A 14,180-nucleotide genomic window follows, 5' to 3' on the forward strand; every position below is an offset into this window, starting at 1 on the left:
TGGCCGCGGCAACGGCGAGCGGTGGCGTCGGCAACCCTCGGTGGCGCTGCGGGGAAGAGAAAACAGAGGAGGGGAGGAGCACGGGAGAGAGTGAGTGAGGTCCAGGGTGCGTGGCGTCTCTAGGGACGTCTAGAGGGAGGCGGAAAGCAGGAGGTGGCCGGGCGTGCACCGGTGTGCGTCGGCCATGCGCTCGGCGTCCTCCTGGCGCGGTGGAGACGACGACTGGCAGGGCCAGCTGGCTGGGCTGGCCAGCTTGGCCGCACAGTGCTAGGCCTCATATAAGTGGCCCAGGTAAGGGTTTTTCCCTTTTTTGTTTTATTTTCTATTTCTGACACTTGTTTTTGATTTAAAATAAATACTAGCACAATTCTAAAAATGTTGGGATTCCTTGTGACCACTAGTTGTAATATACCAGAGGCCCTCGCCAATTTCCAACATTTTTGGAGCCTTTAAAATATTTATATTATTTTAAACAGCTCCAATTGAAATACATATGGGTTCATTCAAAAATCCAATATGTTTAGCAAAAATGTGCATCACCTCTGGTTGTTGCTTGCAACATTTTCCAAAGACCATGAACATTTTTGAAGAGCATTTTGGGTTTATTGAAATTCCATTTTAAATTGAACCTATTTGAATTTCCTTTGGTGCTAGGGTTTGAAACATTCCCCATTTCAAATTCATTTGAAACTTAAACATGATGCACAAAGAAAGCCTAGCTCATACCAGAACTAGGGATGTGACATAATTAGTCTTTGTTCCAAGTAGAACCTTTGGGAAGATTTGGGGGAAGTTTTTGCGATCTTGCTATAAAAAACACAAACTTTAGCGCTCACGAGATTTGCTGCCATTTTTTACTGGAGAGTGGGATTAGGTTGATTCTTTTTGCAGATGATTAATAGACAAATTCCTCTCGTCCAACAATTTATTTAAGAATTTTTGGGGTTACAGAAGTATTCCAAACCTACAGATTACTACAGACTGTTCTGTTTTTTATAGATTCTGTTTTTCGCGTGTTGTTTGCTTATTTTGATGAATCTATAGCTAGTATTGGAGGGTATGAACCATAGATAAGTTGGAAAACAGTAGGTTTAACACCAATATAAATAAAGAATGAGCTCATTACAGTACCTTAAGTGGTGGTTTGTTTTCTTATACTAACAGAGCTCATGAAATTTTCTGTTGAGTTTTGTGTTGTGAAGTTTTCAAGTTTTGGGATTATGGAATGAGGATTGTCAAGAGCCAAAGATTGGGGATTCCCAAGGCACCCCAAGGTAAAATTCAAGGACAACCAAAAGCCTACGCTTGGGGATGCCTCGAAAGGCATCCCCTCTTTCATCTTCGTCCATTGGTAACGTTACTTGAGGCAATATTTTTATTCACCACATGATATGTGTTTTGCTTGGAGCGTCTTGTATGATTTGAGTCATTGCTTTTTAGTTACCACAATCATCCTTTCTGTACACACCTTTTGGGAGAGACACACATAAATCAGAATTTATTAGAATACTCTATGTGCTTCACTTATATCTTTTGGGCTAGATAATTTTGCTCTAGTGCTTCACTTATATCTTTTAGAGCACGGTGGTGGTTTTATTTTATAGAAATTATTTATATCTCATGCTTCACTTATATTATTTTGAGAGCCCTTTAGAACAGCATGGTAACTTGCTTTGGCTATAAAATTGGTCCTAATATGATAGGCATCCAAGATTGGTATAATAAAAACTTTCGCAAAAAGGTGCATTGATACTAGGAGAAGTTGGATACTTGATAATTGTTTTGAGATATAAAGATGGTGATATTAGAGTTGTGCTAGTTGAGTAATTGTGAATTTGAGAAATACTTGTGTTGAAGTTTGCAAGTCCCGTAGCATGCACGTATTGTAACCGTTGTGTAACAAATTTGAAACATGAGGTGTTCTTTGATTGTCTTCCTTATGAGTGGTGGTCGGGGATGAGCGATGGTCTTTTCCTACCAATCTATCCCCCTAGGAGCATGCGCGTAATGATTGGTTTTTGATGACTTGTAGATTTTTGCAATAATTATGTGAGTTCTTTATGACTAAGTTGAGTCCATGGATTATACGCACTCTCACCTTTCCATCATTGCTAGCCTCTTCGGTACCGTGCATTGCCCTTTTCTCACCTTGAGAGTTGGTGCAAACTTCGTTGGTGCATCCAAACCCCGTGATATGATACGCTCTATCACACATAAACCTCCTTATTGTTGGGGATCGTAGCAGAAATTAAAAAATTTCTACGCATCACCAAGATCAATCTATGGAGTATTCTAGCAACGAGGGGAATAGGAGTGCATCTACATACCCTTGTAGATCACGAGCGGAAGCGTTCAAGTGAACGGGGATGATGGAGTCGTACTCACCGTGATCCAAATCACCGATGACCAAGTGCCGAACGGACAGCACCTCCGCGTTCAGCACACGTACGGTTGGGAAGACGTCTCCTCCTTCTTGATCCATCAAGGGGGAAGGAGAGGTTGATGAAGATCCAGCAGCACGACGGCATGCTGGTGGATGTAGCAAGATCCCGGCAGGGCTTCGCCAAGCACAAGCGGGGAGGAGAGGTGTTACGGAGGGAGAGGGAGGTGCCAAGAGCAAAGGTGCAGCTTCCCTCCCTCCATTCCACTATATATAGGGGCTAGGGGGGGCGCATGCCCCCTTGGAGATCCCATCTAAAAGGGGGGGCCTGGGGGCAACGCCCCCCTTAGGGTTTCCAACCAGGGGGCGCATGCCCCCTCGGGAGGCAACGGCCCCCTAGGGTTTCCAACCCTAGGCGCCTTGGGCCCTTGGGTGGGGCGCACAAGCTCATCAGGGGCTGGTTCCCATGCCACTTCAGCCCATGGGGCCCTCCGGGATAGGTGGCCCCATCCGGTGGACCCCCGGGACCCTTCTGGTGGTCCCGGTACAATACCGGTAACCCCCGAAACCTTCCCGCTGGCCGAAACTGGACTTCTATATATAAATCTTTACCTCCGGACCATTCCGGAACTCCTCATGACGTCCGGGATCTCATCCGGGACTCCGAACAACTTTCGGGTTACTGCATACTAATATCTCTACAACCCTAGCGTCACCGAACCTTAAGTGTGTAGACCCTACGGGTTCGGCTGACACGCAGACATGACCGAGACGCCTCTTCGGTCAATAACCAACAGCAGGATCTGGATACCCATGTTGGCTCCCACATGCTCCTCGATGATCTCATCGGATGAACCACAATGTCGAGGACTTAATCAATCCCGTATTCAATTCCCTTTGTCAATCGGTACGTTACTTGCCCGAGACTCGATCGTCGGTATCCCAATACCTTGTTCAATCTCGTTACCAGCAAGTCACTTTACTTGTCCCGTAATGCATGATCCCGTGACCAACCCCTTGGTCACATTGAGCTCATTATGATGATGCACTACCGAGTGGGCCTAGAGATACCTCTCCGTCATACAGAGTGACAAATCCTAGTCTCGATTCGTGCCAACCCAACAGACACTTTCGGAGATACCTGTAATGTACCTTTATAGTCACCTAGTTATGTTGTGATGTTTGGCACACCCAAGGCACTCCTACGGTATCCGGGAGTTGCACAATCTCATGGTCTAAGGAAATGATACTTGACATTCAGAAAAGCTACAGCAAACGAACTACACGATCTTTAAGCTAAGCTTAGGATTGGGTCTTGTCCATCACATGATTCTCCTAATGATGTGATCCCGTTATCAATGACATCTAATGTCCATAGTCAGGAAACCATGACTATCCTTTGATCAACGAGCTAGTCAACTAGAGGCTCACTAGGGACGTGTTGTGGTCTATGTATTCACACATGTATTACGATTTCCGGATAATACAATTATAGCATGAATAATAGACAATTATCATGAACAAGGAAATATAATAATCATTTTATTATTGCCTCTAGGGCATATTTCCAACAGTCTCCCACTTGCACTAGAGTCAATCATCTAGTTACATTGTGATGAATCGAACACCCATGGAATTCTGGTGTTGATCATGTTTTGCTCTAGGGAGAGGTTTAGTCAACGGATCTGCTACATTCAGGTCCGTATGTGTAAGTGCATCTAGTGCCACCCCTAGTTGGTTTTGTAGTATTGACGGCAAACCTAGTTGAGGGACTAATGTGTTTGTGAGAATTGCAGGATAACACAGGTAGAAGTCCCTCATTGATTCGGTTTTACTACCAGAGATGACCCCTAAAAATGTATGAAGACATTGAAGTCAAAGGTGGTATATGAAGATATTCACACTGAAGACTATGACAAAAGAAGACACGATATGAAGCCTATGGAGCTCGAAGACTTAGATCTTTCGTAGTTCTTTTTCTTTTGTGTTGAGTCATAGGAACCACCGTACTGTTAAGTGGGGTCCAGGAGAACCAGTCAGAATGACTGAAGTGATGCCTAAACCAAAAACCTATGTCTTCGAGTGAAGACAATGAGAGCGAATCTTGTTCAGAGCCGGACAAGTCAGCTTTGCTTGTAGCCCAAGTAAAGTTGCCATGAGAGTTTGAAATCTGACCGTTGAGACACGTGTCAGTTCCTTAGTGACCCAGGGTCATTTCGGACAAATCAAGTCGGGTTGCCAAGTGGCTATAAATAGCCCACCCCCTACAACCATAAACGGTTGGCTGCTCAGATTGAGAGTACGGCTTTTGTCGTTTGAGAGCAACCCACCTCAAAGCCTTTGAGAGAGAATTCCTTGCGAGGATAAAAAACCTAACCACCAGAGCCAGAGAGAATTGGGCATCACTTAAGTCTTCTTGTCTGTGTGATCTGAAGACTTATTACACTTGAGGACTGTGCATCCTCCAGACGGTTAGGCGTCGCGTTCAGAGCATCCAAGAGACATTGTGGATTGCCAGTGAACAAAGTCTGGGAAGGTTCGGGAGTCTACCTTGAAGACTTACCAGAGTGATTGGGCGAGGACTATGTGACCTTAGCTTAAGGAGAATACGGTGAGGACTTGGTGTCCTGAGCTGCGTGTTCAGGACTGGGTGTCCAGGACTGTGTGTCCTAAGGTTTAAATACCTAACCGCTCCAACCAGACGTAGAGTTGTCACAGCAACTGGAACTGGTCCAACACATCATTGTCTTCAATGAGTCACTGGTTTCATCTTCACTTCCTTTTACTTACTGATTACTCATTGTGAAGTCATTGCATGTCTGTTCTATCTTTTGTCTTCACAACGTGAGTGAATGATCTGTTTGGCTTCATAACATCTTCCTACTCGATCCTTATTACACTACAGTTATTTGTCACTGTGCTTTCACTCTGTTGATACTTGACCATGGATTGCCTAGTGTAGTCTACCTTCCGCTGCATAGTAATAGGCATATCTCTACTGTTTGTCTTCATAACTTCCACGTTTTGAAGACTTTCATAAAAATCGCCTATTCACCCCCCCTCTAGTCGATATAACGCACTTTCAATTGGTACCAGAGGAAGGTGCTCCCTTGTTCTATGTGATTCGGTTTAACCACCTGGAGTTTTAGCTATGTCGACTGCAGGGATAATTAAAGTCTCCGCTGCGTGCCCCGTCTTCGATGGAACTGAATATCCCTACTGGAAGAATAAGATGCGTATGCATCTTGAAGCCATTAATGTCGACCTATGGTATGTCGTCGAGAACGGCGTTCCCAAGGCTGGAGAAGGTGTCACTGCTGCTGATGTCAAGAAATTCGTTCAACTGGACTCTACTGCCAAGAACATCATCTGTGGTCATCTGACCAAAGGATTGTATGGCCGTGTGAGTGCTTTGAAGACATCCAAGCTGGTCTGGGACTGGCTCTCCAAGGTCAATGAAGGCATCTCAACCCAGAGAGATCAAAGAATCTGTGTCCTTCGCAATCTCTTCAACCGCTTCAAGTGATATGACAATGAGAATGTCCAGCACACATTTGACCGACTCACTGACATCACAAATGAGCTTCAAGCCCTCGGCGCCACTGAGATTACCAAACACGAAGTCGTCAAGACGCTGCTGAGATCACTTGATAGTTCGTTTGACATCCTGGCCCTGATGATCCAAGAACGTCCTGATTTCAAGACACTCGATCCGTCTGACATACTTGAGAGGCTCAATATACATGAGTTTCAGCTTTCGGAGAAAAGAGATATCTACGGTCCAAACTATGGGCGAACTCGTGCCTTGAAGGAAAAAGCTGTCTCCTCATCTGAAGAAGAATTTGATAGCAGTTCTGATGATCCTGAAGACATTGGAAGGGAACTTGCTATGCTTGTCAAGAAGTTCCAAAAATTCACGAAGAAGAAAGGTTTCAGAAAGTCTTCCCGATCAAGTTCAAGGAATGATGAAGCTCCTGCTCATGACTACAAGAAGAAAACATGTCACAAGTGCAAGAAACTTGGCCACTTCATCTCTGAGTGTCCACAGTGGGACAATGAGAACAAAAAGAAGAAGAAGAGCAAGGAATATGATTCTAACGACAAGAAGAAGAAGAAGAAATACTCAAAGTCTTCTTCCAAGTCTTCCTCAAAGTCTTCATCACACAAGAAGAGCTCATCTGGCAAGGCACGTGCGTTTGTTGGCAAGGAAATGGATTCAGAGGAGGAGTCTGCTTTTGAGGAGGCGGAGGTGGAGTCTGAAGAGGAATCCGACTCAGGCGTCGCAAGTTTGGCTACAGCATACGTTTCCAAGTCCATCTTCAACACTGAAGACAATGACTCCATCACCGACACCGATGCAAATGACAAGGACTGCTCCGCTTCCACCTACTGCTTCATGGCACGCGGTGCCAAGGTAAACACACGCACTACTCACTATCAAACATCTAGTGACGATAACTCTGATTGTGTATCAAAACCTAGCTACAAAACACTTGCTAAAATTACAACTGAGCAACAGAAAGCTATGGAACATATTCAAAAACTGTTAGACAGAAGCGATGATCTGTTGGGTGCTGAAATGACTCGATCTGAATCCTTAATTGAAGACATAACAAATCTTCACGTTAAGTATCAGGAACTTGAAAATCGTCACGAAACTCTCTCAACAACTCATGAAAAGCTTTCCTACGATTATCTTCAAAGGAAGCAAGATCCTGAGAAATTGAGAGCGGTTCATGAAGATCTTCAAACGGAAAACGAGTCACTTCGCGCCAAACAGATCAGTCCCGCTCAGGAAGGATTTGAACCACCATGTCTTAAATGCATTTAGCATGATAATGCTACTTCTGTTGCTGAATGCTCTACTGCTACTGCTATTGCAATATCTTCAACTGTTGATGCGGTAACTAACCCCTCTGTTGAGGATACCACCGCTATTGCTGATGAGAATTTTAGGTTGAAGACATTGCTTGAAACAGGGATGTACAAAAGCCTTAAAGGGCATCAGACGCTATGTGATGTCCTGAAAAAGCAGATTCTGAACCGAAACCCTAGGAAAGAGGGTGTAGGGTTCATAAGGAAAATGAATGCAGATGGCTCTTACTGGAAACCTGAGCAGTACCCCAAAACCATGTGGGTTGCTGCAAAGGAACCTTCAGCAGATCCATCCAATCTAACTGGCTTCACTTGTGCTAACCCCATTATCATTGATGAATCCTTTGATGCAAACTATATACTGTTTAAGAATTAGAATGGTGAAGTGTTTGCCAGGTACATTGGTACTAACTGCAGGAATGGACCGCCTATGAAGAAGATCTGGGTTCCGAAAAGGTGTCTGGAAAATCTTCCTGAGAATGTCTTCATGACACCTCACTTGAAGAAGACAAACCTCAGACCAAAGGCTTCATACGGTCCAAAGGCTTCATACAAACAGAGGACTCAACTGAGTCGCACTAACGCAAATGTTTTGCAGGGAAACCATACTCAGTCATGTGAATATGAGAGCGGTTCATCAAACCGCTATGTTCATAAGACCAAGAACTATTCTGCTTATTCTTATGAGTACTATTGTCCACCTGCAAGACTGTTTGCTAAGGCTTCAAAGCCAAAATTCTCAGATGCTGCACTTAGACTTATTGCTTCTAAGCCACCCTTGAAGATGTGGGTGGTTAAGAAGGCTTAGCTCTCTTTTGCAGGGAAAGGTCTCCAACAGAAAACAAAAATCGTCTGACGCTATTGCTGGGGACCTTAAACATCTTGTAGGGCGCAAGATCAAATGCCCAAATGGTCTTACTATATACTTCGTACCTGAATCGCTTGCTACTCTCCCTATTAGTCCTAACCTGGATCTAAGCTTTCATAACCCACTGGTTCGTCAAATGTTTTTGCTTCACAATGCTCTTGGTGAAGCCTATCCCCCTAACTGCACTGTAGGGTACGACACCAGCGTCTTAAGAATGGATTATTGACAGTGGGTGTACAAATCACATGACTGGCAAAAGAAGTCTTCTTATGGACTCAACCTTACGACCATCAGACAAGAGCCACAACACATTTGCAGACACTGGTAAAAGTAAGGTATTGGGTCTAGGTAGAGTTGCAATCTCAAGGGATCAACACATGGATAAAGTCATGCTTGTTGAATCCCTTGGCTTCAAATTAATGTCTGTCTCAATGCTTTGCGATTTGAACATGATCGTAATGTTTGGAAAATATCGTTGCCTTGTACTAATGGAATCTGACAAGTCTCTAGTGTTTGAAGGGTATCGAAAAGATGATCTGTACGTGGTAGATTTCTCAGCAGGGCCACACCTTGCAGTATGTCTTCTAGCAAAGGCTTCAGAATGCTGGCTATGGCATCGGAGGCTTGGATATGCTGGCATGAGGAACCTCCACACCCTTGCGAAGAAGAAGCATGTCATAGGCATCAAGGGCATCAAGTTCAAGAAAGACCATTTGTGCGGTGCCTGTGAAGCAGGGAAGATGACGAGGGCCAAACATCCCTCAAAGACAATCATGACTACTACTCAACCCCTCGAACTACTTCACATGGATCTTTTCGGTCCCACTCATTACTCAACTCTAACTACTACTGCTTGCCTCTATGGCTTCGTTATTGTTGATGATTATTCTAGATATACTTGGGTGCACATAATCCTTTACAAGACTGAAGTGCAGGATGTCTTCAGACGCTTCGCCAATCGTGCTATGAACAATTTTGGCGCCAAGATAAAGCACATCAGAAGTGACAATGGCACTGAATTCAAGAACACTGGCCTTGATACATATCTTGATACCTTGGGCATCACACATGAATTCTCAGCCCCGTACACGCCATAGCAGAATGGCGTCGTCAAACGCAAGAACAGAACACTAATTGAGATGGCCAAAACGATGCTAGATGAATAAAAGACCCCAAGAAAATTCTGGCCCGAAGCCATTGATACTGCATGCCATACAATCAATCGTGTTTATCTTCACAAGCTACTGAACAAGACATCTTATGAGCTCCTTACTGGCAAAAAGCCAAATGTCAGTTACTTCAGAGTGTTTGGCGCAAGGTGCTGGATCAAGGACCCACATCACACCTCAAAATTTGCACCAAAAGCACGTGAGGGTTTTATGCTTGGATATGGAAAGGATTCGCACTCCTACAGAGTCTTCAATCTCTTTCATTACAAAGTGGTTGAAACAGTGGATGTGCGGTTCGATGAGACCAACGGATCACAAAGAGAGCAGCTGCCAAGTGTGCTAGATGAAGTTCCATCTAGTGAATCAATCAAGCTAATGGGAACTGGAGAAATTATACCTTCTGAAGCTCATCCTGAAGAAGAACTTATCATTTCAGCACCTGATCAACATGAAGACAATGCTCAGCCTGAAGACATTCCTTCCAACAACGACAATGAACAGCAAGAGCAAAGTCTTCGCCCTGTACATCCTCGCGTTGCCAATGAAGTGCAGATTGAAAGAATAATTGATAGCATCAATGCACCTGGTCCACTCACTCGTTCAAGGGAAACTCAGCTAGCAAATTTTTGTGGGCACTTCGCATTCGTCTCAATATCAGAACCCAAGAAAGTTGAAGAAGCCTTCATGGAACCTGAATGGATTCAAGATATGCAAGAAGAGCTTCAACAGTTTGAGCTGAATAATGTATGGGAACTGGTTAAGCGTCCTGATCCACGGAAGCACAACATAATAGGCACCAAATGGATATACCGCAACAAGCAAGATGAGCATGGTCAAGTTGTCAGAAACAAAGCTCATCTCATTGCTCAAGGATATACTCAAGTGGAAGGCATTGACTTCGATGAAACATTTGCTCCTGTGGCTAGGCTTGAAACCATACGCATACTGCTGGCCTATGAAAATCATCATAACATACTTCTATATCAAATGGATGTGAAGAGTGCTTTTCTCAATGGCAAGATTGAAGAAGAAGTGTATGTTGCACAACCGCCTGGCTTTGAAAATCCAAAACATCCTGACATGGTATACAAGCTCAACAAGGCACTGTATGGCCTCAAACAAGCCCCTAGGGCCTGGTATGACACACTCAAATACTTTCTGAAGAGCAAAGGCTTCATACCTGGTTCCCTAGATCCCACTCTTTTCACGAAGACATATGATGGTGAACTGTTTGTGTGCCAAATATATGTGGATGACATTATCTTTGGCTGCACCAATCTGAAGTACAGTGAAGAGTTTGGATATATGATGCAAGAGCAATATCAGATGTCCATGATGGGGGAGCTGAAGTTCTTCCTTGGTCTTCAAATACGACAACAACGGAATGGCATCTTCATATCTCAAGAGAAGTATCTCAAAGATTGCCTGAAGAAGTTCGGTATACAAGATTGCAAAGGCTTCACAACACCAATGCCAGCCAAACATCATCTGGGTCCTGGCGACAATGGTAAAGAGTTTGATCAAAAGGTATACCGCTCCATGATTGGTTCTTTACTTTACCTATGTGCATCTAGGCCAGATATTATGCTTAGTGTTTGCATGTGTGCTCGATTTCAAGCGGCACCAAAGGAGTCGCATCACTTAGCTGTGAAGCGAATTCTTCGATATTTGGCTCACACCCCAACTCTAGGATTATGGTATCCAAAGGGCTCAGAGTTTGATTTGGTTGGATTCTCGGATGCTGATTATGCTGGTGACAAAGTTGATCGCAAGTCTACATCTGGCACATGTCACTTTCTGGGACGATCACTTGTATGTTGGTCTTCAAAGAAGCAGAACTGTGTATCTCTCTCCACTGCTGAATCTGAATACATTGCTGCTAGATCTTGCTGCACTCAGCTTCTATGGATGAAGCAAACACTCAAGGACTATGGCATTCATCTGAAGCAAGTGCCACTTTACTGCGACAACGAAAGCGCCATCAAGATTGCCAACAACCCAGTTCAGCACTCGAAGACAAAGCACATTGAAATTCGTCATCACTTTCTCAGAGATCATGTTGTGAAGGAAGACATTGATATCATACACGTCAACACTGAAGAGCAATTGGCAGATATTTTCACCAAGCCCTTGGATGAGAAGAGGTTTTGCAAGTTACGGTGTGAGCTAAATATCCTGGAATCCTCAAATGTCCTGTGATCAGGCACACATCCTAACCCTTATGCATATTGATGACTTAGATGTGCAACACACGAAGTGAAGTATATCTTCAATCAATAAAGACATACATTCTAAGTGTGAATACATTAATGTGGAATTTGACTTCGGAGCGCCACGATAATTGTGCGCCGTGTCTGGGTCTAATACTTCCTATACGGTGGGTAACGCCACCACCAAACGTTCTATTTTGAAGTATTTCTCTCATGGCGTTACCTTGCAATGTCTTCACATTTGGTTTGGCTTCGAACTCAACATATTTTCATGATTATCTTCACTATGTTGACTATATATATATATATATATGCTAGTGTTCTGTCCTCTACAACATTCACCTATAGCTATGTCTTCGTGTTGAATGTTTTGAACTAAGTGAATGTGATCGGACCCCAAACTTCTCTATGCTTTCTATCTCAAACTCTATCTCTCTAAGTCATATGCATTCTATTGAAACTGTCGAATGTCTTCACTGCGTGCTTGTCAGCAGAAGATATAGAGACAACCATAAAGTCCGTTTTCAATGCTCATTCCTCCACATAAAATCCGGAGAAGCAGGAACGACCACCCGACAATCCAGGTGTGCGTGGGACGTGGAACAAACCCCAAATTTCCGCACACTGGCCACGCGTTCCTCAGATGCGAATCGCCAGGGGCACCTGTGTAATAGCACAGTGCCGCCCTTGTGCCTACAAATACACACTCATAGCAGTAACTATCTCTTCTTCCACCCTCGCACGAACCCTAGTGCCACCGCTAGCTCTCGACTGAAGGAAATATGCCCTAGAGGCAATAATAAAGTTATTATTTATTTCCTTATTTCACGATAAATGTTTATTATTCATGCTATAATTGTATTAACCGAAAACATAATACATGTGTGAATACATAGACAAACAGAGTGTCACTAGTATGCCTCTACTTGACTAGCTCGTTAATCAAAGATGGTTATGTTTCCTAACCATAGACAAAGAGTTGTTATTTGATTAATGGGATCACATCAATAGGTGAATGATCTGATTGACATGACCCATTCCATTAGCTTAGCACCCGATCGTTTAGTATGTTGCTATTGCTTTCTTCATGACTTATACATGTTCCTATGACTATGAGATTATGCAACTCGCGTTTGCCGGAGGAACACTTTGTGTGCTACCAAACGTCACAACGTAACTGGGTGATTATAAAGGAGCTCTACAGGTGTCTCCAAAGGTACATGTTGGGTTGGCGTATTTCGAGATTAGGATTTGTCACTCCGATTGTCGGAGAGGTATCTCTGGGCCCTCTCGGTAATGCACATCACTTAAGCCTTGCAAGCATTGCAACTAATGAGTTAGTTGCGGGATGATGTATTACAGAACGAGTAAAGAGACTTGCCGGTAACGAGATTGAACTAGGTATTAAGATACCGACGATCTCGGGCAAGTAACATACCGATGACAAAGGGAACGACGTATGTTGTTATGCGGTCTGACCGATAAAGATCTTCGTAGAGTATGTAGGAGCCAATATGGACATCCAGGTCCCGCTATTGGTTATTGACCAGAGACGTGTCTCGGTCATGTCTACATTGTTCTCGAACCCGTAGGGTCCGCACGCTTAAGGTTACGATGACAGTTATACTATGAGTTTATGCATTTTGATGTACCGAAGGTTGTTCGGAGTCCCGGATGTAATCATGGACATGACGAAGAGTCTCGAAATGGTCGAGACATAAAGATTGATATATTGGAAGCCTATGTTTGGATATCGGAAGTGTTCCGGGTGAAATCGGGATTTTACCAGAGTACCGGGAGGTTACCGGAACCCCCCGGGAGCTATATGGGCCTTAGTGGGCCTTAGTGGAAAAGAGAAGGGGCAGCCCAAGATGGGTCGCGCGCCTCCCCCCTCCCCTAGTCCTATTAGGACAAGGAGAGGTGGCCGGCCCCCCCTCTCTCTTTTCCCACTCCGCGAATCCTATTCCAACTAGGATTGGGGGGGGGGGAATCCTACTCCCAGAGGGAGTAGGACACTCCTGGCGCGCCCTCCTTGGCCGGCCAGCCTCCCCCCTTTAGTCCTTTATATACAGAGGTAGGGACACCCCAGAGACACACAAGTTGATCCACGTGATCTATTCCTTAGCCGTGTGCGGCGCCCCCAGCCACCATAGTCCTCGATAATATTGTAGCGGAGTTTAGGCGAAGCCCTACTGCAGTAGTACATCAAGATCTTCACCACGCCATCGTGCTGACGGAACTCTTCCCCGTCACTTTGCTGGATCGGAGTCCGGGGATCGTCATCGAGCTGAACGTGTGCTAGAACTCGGAGGTGTCGTAGTTTCGGTGCTTGATCGGTCGGATCGTGAAGACGTACGACTACATCAACCAAATGCTTCCTTTGTCGATCTACTAGGTATGTAGATCATACTCCCCCTCTCGTTGCTATACATCACCATGATCTTGCGTGTGCGTAGGAAATTTTTTGAAATTACTACGAAACCCAACAGTGGCATCCGAGCCTAGGTTTTATATGTTGATGTTATATGCACGAGTAGAACACAAGTGAGTTGTGGGCGATACAAGTCATACTGCCTACCAGCATGTCATACTTTTGTTTGGCGGTATTGTTGGATGAGACGACCCAGGCCGACATTACGCGTACGCTTACGCGAGACCGGTTCTCCCGACATGCTTTG

The sequence above is a fragment of the Triticum urartu genome, chromosome 7A (genome assembly GCF_056163025.1).
Source record: "Triticum urartu cultivar PI428250 chromosome 7A, HENAU_Tu73, whole genome shotgun sequence".
Taxonomy (NCBI): domain Eukaryota; kingdom Viridiplantae; phylum Streptophyta; class Magnoliopsida; order Poales; family Poaceae; genus Triticum; species Triticum urartu.